The 11413-nt window shown below is 35.5% G+C and overlaps 1 protein-coding gene across 1 annotated transcript in view; it reads left to right on the plus strand.

Annotated features, from left to right (window-relative positions):
- Actbeta (inhibin subunit beta) overlaps positions 1 to 10805 on the plus strand; it is a 287538-nt gene extending 276733 nt beyond the window's left edge. Inside the window, exon 6 of the mRNA XM_017626070.1 lies at positions 9906 to 10805. The gene's annotated coding sequence lies outside the window, so the exon portion shown is untranslated. The remainder of the gene's footprint in view (positions 1 to 9905) is intronic.
- The last annotated feature ends 608 nt before the right edge of the window (positions 10806 to 11413 follow it).

Here is an 11413-nt window from a genome sequence, read left to right on the forward strand (position 1 = left end):
TTTACATATGTATGTACATACAAACGAGCACCAATTACTTTTATTTAAAGAAATGGCGTGTCGTCTATTTCCGCTGTAGCAAACGTAGTACATAGGGCGACATCTAGATGTCATCTACCTCGCCCTATTCACTACAGATGTCGCCCTATGCACTATGCTTTTTTATAGGAACTTTTCAAAGCAAAGGTTTTATGGTGTCGGACACACAACATTGAAAGTTTCTGGATCCACAACATTGAAAGTTTCTGGACACACAACATTGCAAGTTGATAAAAGCGTTGTAAAAAAAGGAACCAACACACGCTAAGGCAGAATGCGGGAGCGAGACAACTGCCAGGTTATCCAAACTTGTATTATTGAATCATGGGAAAAGGCATACAAAGTTACACTTAAGATATGTAGGAACAAATTCTTAGCGCTTCTGAAAGACAACAATGGTGGGGTGTTTGATGAAGAAGACCCCGGCCCAATTTTTGGGGAAACGTTCATGTCCCTTCTCTCCACTAATACCACAATAATGGAGCTTACTATAAACACGACAGCGACGATCTGGTACGGTCAGCTCTTAAGCGAAATTAAGTCTGATGAAAGCATGCCTAACATTGAAATCTTAATGTGCTCTCTCCAATTCACAAAAAAGGGTGAACTTACCGTTTGCCCAGTTTATCGTAGGATAAGCCTCATTAATAGTGCATATAAGGTCTCCCGATGATACGATGCGAAAGACTCAAGTCCTTCATGAACCAACTGATTAACCCTTATCAGTGTGCCTTCGGGCACATAATAATAAGTCCACCATTGGGCAGATACCCTCAGTGCGTCAAGTCCTGGAAAAATCCTTAGGTACACAATTCTACACTTACCAATATTTCGTCGACTTGAGATCTGCTTTCGATAGCAAGAAAATAAGTCAACCTTCTACAATGCTATATCAAAGTTTTTGATCTCCACAAAAACTAATACGGCTCTTGTGGGGTGACGCTTAGCACATGGGCGTAGGCAGGTAGGGGCTGGGGGACCCGAGCCCCCCCTAACTTCCAAGTTTTTTCCAATGTTTATACTATATAACAAATTATACACTCAATGCTAACAAAATAGTTAGTAAATTGATTTAAAAAGTGGATGTGTGGATCATTCGGTTCTGTATCAAGTTATTCTCGCTAACTTCAAAGCACTTCCATTTCAGAAGCGTCGACAGTGAGCGAAAATAGATTGAACGGTAAACTGATGATTAAATTTATAGTTCAATTGTTTATTACTTTGTCTTTAGGTTTGTGTCTTCTAAGAGTACATCGAAAGTTTTGTATCAGAGAATCAATCTGAGATTATTGATAAAACTATAGACAGGGGCGGACCCAGCAGCATTTCTTGGGGGGCGGGGGACGAAATTTTTCAACATATATCGTGTATATAAATTTAAAAATCACCGCAATTTAAAATTTTTAGAGTTTTGATAGTTTTTAATTTCTTGAAGTTTCCCCTTTTTAATAACTTGAGTGGAATTCCAAAATTTTCTAAACTTTCAAAACTTTGTGAATTTGAGAAATTTTAGTAATTCCCAATAATTCAATTAATTCAATATAATGATGAATACTAGATTTCTAGAAATTTTTTATTTTTCAAAAATTTTGAGAATTGTAAGAATTCTAACAAATTTTTTCTAAGTAAAATTGTCGAATATACAAAATTGATCAAACGAAATTAAAAATTTCGAATCTTGAAAACATTTTCATATTTCGTCGTTTTTGAAAATTTAAAAAATTTTCGTAAATCTTGAAGATTCAAAAAATTTTTGGACGTTGATGTTTTCAAAATTTTAAAAAAATTTTTAATTCTCAAACTTTGTTATATCAATACAAAATTTTGGAAAAGTTCAGAAAAGTGGAACAATTTTGGAATATTTCAAAAATGTTAATATCTTTTAGAATTCTAAGAATTTTCTATTTTTAACACACGAGTACATGAACATAAGAATTTTTCGACAATTTGTGACATTTTTACATTTTAGGATGGATTTTAGGATAAATAAAATTCTCAAAATTTCTAAAATCTCAGTAATTTTGTACATTTCAAAATATTCTCATTTTACCAAAATTTCTGGAATCTCCCGAATTTCGATAGTTTTTGGAAATTATCCTAAAAATGAGAAATCTCAAGAAATTTAATAATATTATAAAATTCAAACTTGGAATTTTCGTTGTTTTCTGAACCTGTGAAAATATTCAAACTTGCTGTGACTTTCAACTGTAAAATAATACTAATTCGAAAATATAACAAAAAAACTAAAAATTGCAAATTAAGTACATAATTTCAAAATTTTGAAAATTCAGTGAATTCGAAATACTGATAGGCCTACTTAAATAACACAATACTTCGAGCTTAGCACACAGCTATAATTTCAAACTCAAGTGAAATTTGACATACTTTTTCCATGAATTAAAATTTTCAAAAGCATCCATTCATTAGGTTTGTTCCCCAAGCTTCTCGAAATCACTTCCAGTTACATATACGCGCTCCGCAAGTAATTTCCCTAATTTCCCCAATTTCCCCTACCTGGGTCCGCCACTGCTATAGACCGGTTTGGTGAACAACCAATTCGTTTACGTCTTAATTAATTAGAGCGGATGGCAGAAAACACATAGCGCACATAAATTTCTATAATAAAAATAGCATATTAGGGGCTGCTAATATATCTATTTTAAATTATAGTTAAATCATTAGTTGAATTTAACTACAGAAAAATTACACAGGATTTTCTCTAGTTAAGTTTAACAAATGATTTAACTATACTTTAAAATAGATAAGTTAATAGCCCTTAATGAATTTTTTATTTATTACACGGTGTGACAAAACAAATAAAAATTAATATATTTAGTATAAATGAATATACCGGCTTAAAAAATCTGTATACTCAAGATGTTTAATACGCCCTCATATTTATACATATGTATATCATTTAAGAGCAGATATTTCGCTGCAAAGCAACGGCTATATATTGTTAGTTTATCTTACAAAATTGCGGAGGAATATTACAGAGTATACTGTAAGGTTTATTTTTTTACATTTTTTATTTTGAATAACGTCTTGTCGGCTATTTGGTTTACTATACAGGTATATAGATCTATGAATTTAAAAAATACATCAGGGTTTAGTTGAGACATTCGCCTTGATCACTATGTCCTGCACATTTCCCAGTACTGCAAAGCTTTTGACTGCCATTCACCTGGGAGTGGCCAGAAGTGATTTAGTGTGCTTACGGTTCAAATCGCAGACCACTACGTCCGGATAGTATGTCCGGTAGTGACCGAACACTCGTTTGGGAGTGAGCTAAAGTGGGAGGGCGCAAAACCCCGCGTGCGCTGGGTCTGGGTCCCGCCAAGTTAAAACCCTGCCCAATGAAAAAATAATACATGCCTCGGATGATACCCCCTGGAATATCCGAACAGTTTATCGGGAAGGTGCCTCTGCCTGGCTGGTTGATGTCCCAGGGAAAATAAAGGCTGACACCACCGCCATCGATGAAATGTGAAGGACGGGGCGAAGGAAGGTAAGGAGCCTTGCGACGTCCACTATAGTTGCCACGTAAAGGAGCGCAAATTCGGTGTTGGGTTTGTGGTGGGAGAGAGACTCCGTCGCCGAGTACCGGCGTTCACTCTAGTGGACGAACGTCTAGCCACAACCGCATCAAAGCGAGATTCTTCAACCTCGCTCATATGTGCCAACGCCCCGATGGAAGAGAAGGACGAGGCATCCAAGGATCTCTTCTATGAGCGTTTAGAGCACACATATTAGCGCTGGTCCCGACAAGTATAAAAATCGTGCTTGGCGATTTCAGTTCCAAGGTGGGCAACGAAGGGATCTTTGGCGCCACTGTCGGAAACTTCAGCCTTCACGACGAAACGTCCGAAAACGGGCTAAGGCTGATCGACTTCACCGGGGCTCGAAACTTGGTAGTTGTAGTATTGGTTCTAGCATAAAAAGGTTCATCAAGCTACATGGGTGTCTCCAGATCGAAAAACGGGAAACAAAATCAAGCATGTTGTGGTAACGGAAGACACACTTCCAGTGTTTTAGATGAACATACATACACTCGGAGGGCCAAACATCGCTTCGCACCACTATATTGATGCAGCCAGAAAAAAATCTGGGCCCACCTATGCAAGGAAAGCTCAACGTCAAAAAGCTGCAAGCAAACCAGACGGTCAATTGATTCGCCACTCGACTCTCACACCTGTTGTGAGAGAGCGCTCTGCAACAAAGCAACATACGCGAGCAGTGGAACCACATTTCCCGCTAATTACTGGTATGATGAGGAGTGTCAAGAAGCTGCAGATAAAAAAGGTGCCGCCTACAGGCCCACGCTGCGATCGGGCGCAACGCGAGCCATGTCGAACAGTTATAGGGACTGAACGTATTCGCAGCAATAAGAAGAGAGATCTCGAGATACGTGAGTGCGAAGAGCTTGAAATGCTGGCCGACAGAAAAAACACCAGAAATGTTTAGCAGAGAGTTGAGCGACTTACGGAAGGTTTCAAGACTCCTGTAGGAACAACCATGGTGACCTAGTGACTGATGTCCAGAACGTACTCAAATTATGGAGGGAACACTTTTCGACCCTTTCTAATGGCAGAAGAAAAGACAGTGAAAGAAGTGGAGAAGACGAACCCGAGCCCCCAATCGATGACGATGGAGTCGATATTCCAGTGCCTCACTATGACGAGCTACGAATAGCGATTATGCTGGTGAAAAGTAACAAAGCTGTTAGAGATGACGGTGTGTCAGCCGAGCTATTCAATTACGATGGCAAGGAGCTAATGATGTGCATACCCGACGACTGAAATTCAAGTGCGCTCTGCCCAATCCATAAGAAAGGCCACCCCGCCATGCGTTCCAACTATTTTATCGAGCGTGTTGTGTGAAAGACTGAAGCCCTGCGTCAACGAACTTATTGCGCCTTATAAGTGAGGCTTCAGATCTGCCAAATCTACAATAGATCTCGTATTAGCAATACGCCAAAACTTGGAAAAGACCCGTGAGAATAGGATCGGCACATGCTTTCTATTTGTCGATTTCAAAGCCGCTTTCAACAGTACGAAAAGAGATGTCTTTATTTCGTGATGTCTCAATTTCGTACCCCCGCGAAACTAATAAGGCTGTGTAAAATGATGTTGAGCAATATCAGGTCCGTCAGAAATGAGGATGACCTCTCCGAGCCGTTTGATACCAGACGAGGTTTTAGAAAAGGTGACTCCCTTTCGTGTCATTTATTTAATCTTATGTTGGAGAATATATTAAGTCACAGAACTGAAGCGCTCAGGCACAAAACTTTACAAGAGCGTACAATTGATGGCGTATGCCGACGACATCGACATTATTGTTACAAATAAGGGCCACGTCTGTTACAAATAAGGGTTTCGTCTGTTCTAAAAGTATTCAACGCGGGTCGCAATGGTGGAAGAGGAAGGCCCAGTGGATAAGGACTTGGCTTCACTTGGCAAAAAAAAAAACTTGAAAAACTTTGTGTGTCCCAGATGCATTTCCTCAAGCGAGGCATGGTCTAGACCAGGGTTGTTGCGAATATTATTCCAAAATAAAAGTCCTTCCGGATAATAAACAAACGGCCTGTCCAAATTAAATAAATTTGGTATTATATGAAAGAGGACTGAATTAGCTCTTAAACAGAAATAACGAAATACCTCTATTTATATTTTTATACCCTTCATGAGCATGAAATGGTATTATAACTTTGATCCGATGTTTGTAAGTACCAGAATAAGAAGAGATAGACCCATTAAAATGTATACTTAAATGATCAGAAGGGCGAGCTGAGTCGATTTAGCCATGTCCGTCTGTCTGTCTGTCTGTCTGTCCGTCTGTTTGTATGCAATCTAGTCTCTCAGTTTTTGAGATATCCGGATCCAATTTGGCAGGTGGGTGTATTTTTATAATGTATTAATCATTTGTCGGAACCGGAGGAATTGGACCACTATAACATATAGCTCCCATACAACTGATTGTTCAGATATGCGATTTTTCGTTATAAATCCTCCATTTATGCAGCTAGGAACATGAAATTTTTCAATACTTCCACCCATTATCAGCAGAATATTTACAGTGAAAGTTACAAAGATTGGGTGACTATAACCTATAGCTCCCATACAACTGATTGTTCAGATATAAAATTTTTCGTTATAACTCCCCTTACGTAGCTAGGAACATGAATTACACTGTTGTTACTCACTATGGAAAGAATACTTACAGTGAAAATGGCGAAGATTGGGTCGCTATAACCTATAGCCTCCATACAACTGATTGTTCAGATATGAGATTTTTTTTTATAACTCCTCCGTTTATGCAGCTAGAAACATTAAATTTAGCAATACTTCCACTCATTATCAACAGAAAATTATGAAAGTTAAAAAGATCAGGTCACGAGAACCTATAACTCCCATACAACTCATTGTTCAGATATAAGATTTTTCGTTACAACTCCTCCATTTTGCACGCTTATCACTCATCATCGAAAGAATACTTTCAGTAAAAATTGCGAAGATCGGGTAGTTATAACTTATAGCCCCAATGCAACTGATTGTTTAGATATGAGATTTTTTGCCATAACTTCTTCATTTAAGCAGCTAGGAACATGAAAATGCCCACCGTTTTCACTCATTATTAACAAAATGCTTACAGTGAAAATAACAAAGATCGGGTCACTATAATATATATCTCCGATACAACTGATTGCTCAGTTATGAGAATTTTCGTTATAACTCCTCCATTTATGCAGCTAGGAAAATTAAATTTTGCCATACTTGCATCCTTTAACAACATAATACTTAAAGTGAAAATAACTAATAATTTCATAAAAATTACATAAATATAGCTCCCATAGAACTGATGGCGATTTTTTGTTATAACTCCTCCATCTATGCAGCTGGGAACATGAAATTTCGCAATATTTCCACCCATTATCAAAAAAATACTTACAGTGAAAATGGCGAAGATCGGATCGGTATAACCTATTGTCTCCATACAACTGATTGTTCAGATATGAGATTCTTTGTTATAACTTCTCCATAAATGCAGCTAGACACATGAAATTTCGCATTATTTTCACTCCTTATCAACAGAAAGTTTACAGTAAAATTAACAAAGTTCGGGTCACTATAACCTATTTATTGCTCGCCATACAACTGATTGTTCAGATATGGGGTTTTACTGTAAAACTCCTTTATTTGGACAGATAAAACCGATAAATTTCGTAAGATATTTTATAAATAATAATACAAAGTCTACTGAGAAAATCGTCAAAATCTATGCTGTATAAGCTTTATCTCTTGTACCACTGATTGTTCAGTTACCAGTTTTTGCGATCTGTTAAATTAAAATTTTCAGACGTTCATGAAAGGTATGAAGCCTTCGGCATAGCCGACAGCGCTGCTCTTACTTGTTTTTTTATAATTTAATACTAAAGTAATGCATATACCTGACACAAAGTTTCTTCTATGGTAATTAATTAACATTTTTTGTTGAAATATTTTTCAATATGAGGCTTTCCTCGTTTAGACATTTCAGTTTCAAAGCTATTTAGGTCCTCCTTCATTTGATACCAAACTTGTTTAATTTGGATAAGCGGTTTGTCTATTATCCGGAAAAGACTTTTATTTCGGAATAATATTCGCAACAACCCTGGTCTAGACCCATCAGCAATGTATGTCTTCTCTGGCAAAAGATTCAGTTGGTTATTTTTATGTAACTTGCGGACTTTAGCATTCACAAATTGGACAAATAAGAACATTGTACTTTGTCTTAAAACAAAACCATTTGTGTAAATCCTTCTTGGGTACTCACACTGTTAAATATATTGATAAATTTTGCCATTTCTCAAGTCCGGCTTCTATATTTTTTATACCCTAGCGCCAACTTTGTTGGCATAACTCGTTGTTTGTAACAGCCTAAAGGAATCGAGATAGATATAGACAAATGTATACATAAATGATCAGAATAAAAAGAGAAATCGATTAAGCCATGTCTGTCTGTCCGTCCGTCCGTCTGTCCGTGTACACGATAACTCGAGCAAAAATTTAAATATCTCAACGAAATTTGGTATATAGGTTGCCTTTTATCCAAGGTAGGTTGCTATTGAAAATGGTCGAAATCGGACTGTAACCACGCCCCTTCTCATATAACAGTATTTTCGAAAAATGCAAAAACTATGATATTTCAGTAAATAGTGGATCCAAATTGTTCAAAATCAGTATTTGAAGTAGAACTTTGGAGCAAAATAATATTATTTTGAAATTTTTGGAAAAGGGGCGGGACCCCGCCCACTAATGGTGAAATACTGTATCGTAGTAGCCGCTTCACCAATCTTTACCAAACTCGGTACAACCCTTGCTTAGAGTCCAGCTAAGAAATCTGTTGAAAATCTTTGAAATCGGGCAATATCTACCTCCCATATAACGGTATTTTACTGAAGCTAATTGACTCAAAATCGATTATTGCAATGACCACCGAGCATAAAATTAGATTATTATTAATTTTTGGATTTTGGGCGTGGCACTGCCCACTTATGAACAAAAATGTCTATCTCGGTAACCGATTTATCAATTTCTACCAAGCTCGGTGCATTTAATAACCTTGGTACGAAAAGCAATTTGTTAAAAATTATTCAAATCGGAATAAAATTGCACCGGCTTCCCGTATAACGGTAATTTTTGGATATACGAAAACTCCGATATATCAATAACTAAGGACGTTCATTTACTCCAAGTTACTACTTACAACAATAAATAAGACTGTTATAGACTTTTAGGTAGCTTAAGGAGAGTTGAAACGACGATAGTTGATACCTGGGCCGGGTATATACAATTCGGCTTCGCCCGAACTTATACTTCTTTACTTATTTATCTTTACTTTTGCTTTCATTTTGACTAATTCTGATAACAGGTGATTGGTTTATTTTAAACTCAGCACACATCACTTTAACGGAAACACCACTTTTTTAGTTTTTCCAGAATGCTTGTAAGTCAAAGAAAGGCAAAAAATTCAAATTTTGTGTGTGTGGCATGCACAACCAAAGATGGTGTTGAGGTTCAATTGTTTTGAAGTTGCTTTTACAAAGGTTACAATGTTTTGCTTTAGAGACTTGCATTAATCAAGGAATTGCACGTATTGAGGGTTGCGGTTACCGTGTACGCACTGTAAATATTTTTCACCGGATAAACAGAAATTAAGTTACGAACAGTTATAACGCTCAACCTATGAAAAGCGGGTTTTTAGAATTTAAGTCCAGATTTGAGGGGCATTCAAAATTCTAAGAATGCTTCAATAGATCTATAACTTTAGCAGTCACACAGTGTTATCATCCCGACGAAATCATTGACGGTGGTACCGGGAGGGGAACGGTACATGACGGTAGGAAGTTTAGTTTGGGTTAAAGTCTCACACTGACGGGGTTAGGCTTTCGATGCCCCCCGTGGTTACAATAATTTTAAACTATAAAGAACAATTTTTTAGTAAGTAAGTTATTGGTTTAATTTTTTTTTTTTTGTATAGGAGGACCCCTCCCCTGAATTTCGTTCTGGCTACGCCCATGGTTGAGCATAAATTAAGTTTATTTAAAAAAACGTTTATTTTTTTTTACTTTTTACAAAACTTCTTTTACTGAACTCGGGATCAATTCGTGTGCCGAGCAACACGCAAATTATGCTTAATAGCATAGACTGATTTCGCTGTTAATAAACTAAGCCGTTGTGTATCCTAAAGATATTTCATCGTAAGCCACCTGTTTAAAACTTTTATATTTAATAGCAATTAAGCTGGACTCTTGATTAGTTTAATTTCAAAGTTAAAATCAATCATCTTAAAAAGTTTTCTTTTTTCTTTTTTTCTACTTAATTTAGCATTTGATAACATTAAGAAAATTTTGGCTTTATAAGAGGGAAGATAAGCTCGTCAATAGTTTTAAGTGTGAAACAATTTTTGACTAAAAAGTTTATTAATGGTCCATCGGTACCTACATAAATGTATACATACATATGAACCTACATTTAGTGCTTATTGAAACAGCAAACTATGTAAATTGTATTGGTAAGGTAGATATTTATAAATGTTTCACCACAATCTGTGCGGCAATAAAAGTTATTTTTTAGAGTGTACCGAAGGAAAATGAATGTATGTATTTTGTAAAAAAAAATAACTCATAGCCAAGTAACCTAGACAAACACTTTTGTTAATATAAACTAGTATAAAATAAAAGATTATAGAATGTATCACTATAAATCCGGAGAGTTAAGTAATTTTACGAATATTGATAACATTATTTGAATGAGAAGAAGTTTGGAAACAAATACTAAACGCTTATTAAGATCGCAATCAATATCCAATTGCAAATGTTTATCAATGAATGAATATGTTTTTCTATAAAAACTTAAGTGCCTAAACTAATTCGTGCAGAACGCAGTTTTTATAAAACTAAAATTTTACTAATATTTGTCAGTTTATTGTAAAATAGATAGGGTATCATAAATCTCAAAAAATTCCACAAAGCCACAGAACTAATATTCGAATACATGCTGGTACATACATACATACATATGTACATATTTGTGCATTTTAACCATTTGTGTGTATAAACAATTAGTTATGTATAAAAAAAGTATAGTATACATCATAAACAAGTATATGTATAGTAAAGTGTACAAATATGTATGCTTGTTCTTTCCTGTTTTCTTCAATACCGGGTATTTGAAAAATAAAGCATAAACCAGACATTTTTTAACTAAATAATAACTTAAAGTGTTTATTGAGTTAACAAACATATACACATATATACATACATCATACCTGAGTATTTAAATATATGTATGTATAATCATACTTGTATTACACAAACCGTACTTGTAAAATAATTCTTATGGTCTTTTAAAAGGACTTGATCTCTAAAACTAATTTTTTAATACTCAGTCAAATGAGACAAATGAGTTAATAAAATACTACAGAGTTTCACAAATAATTATTATGATTACAAATGATAGTATGTACAAGCACTTACATAGTCTAATAATATGAAACTTACTGATGTATGTAAGTACACGTAACACAGTTGAAAGGATCAAATTTTAGAAAATATTTCGTTCCACTTATTTTAGGACATTCTAATCACTTTTTTACAAATAAACCCATAGAACAAATATAAAATATACTTGTTTATACTTTCCGTCTATGAATCATACATACATATGCATGTAATTTCCTTAAGTATATATTGTCGCTTAATAAAATATGATAAACATTTCTTATTCTCAAAGTCGCGTTTTTTAAAAACTGTTTGTTGACAATTTATGATAAGGTTTCTACCGCCCGATAATGATGCCGTGACAAGATGGAACTCGGTAACATAGTTAAGAAA

This window comes from Rhagoletis zephyria, unplaced genomic scaffold (assembly GCF_001687245.7).
Source record: "Rhagoletis zephyria isolate East Lansing unplaced genomic scaffold, Rhagoletis_zephyria_1.1 Rzeph_scaffold_00063, whole genome shotgun sequence".
Lineage (NCBI taxonomy): Eukaryota > Metazoa > Arthropoda > Insecta > Diptera > Tephritidae > Rhagoletis > Rhagoletis zephyria.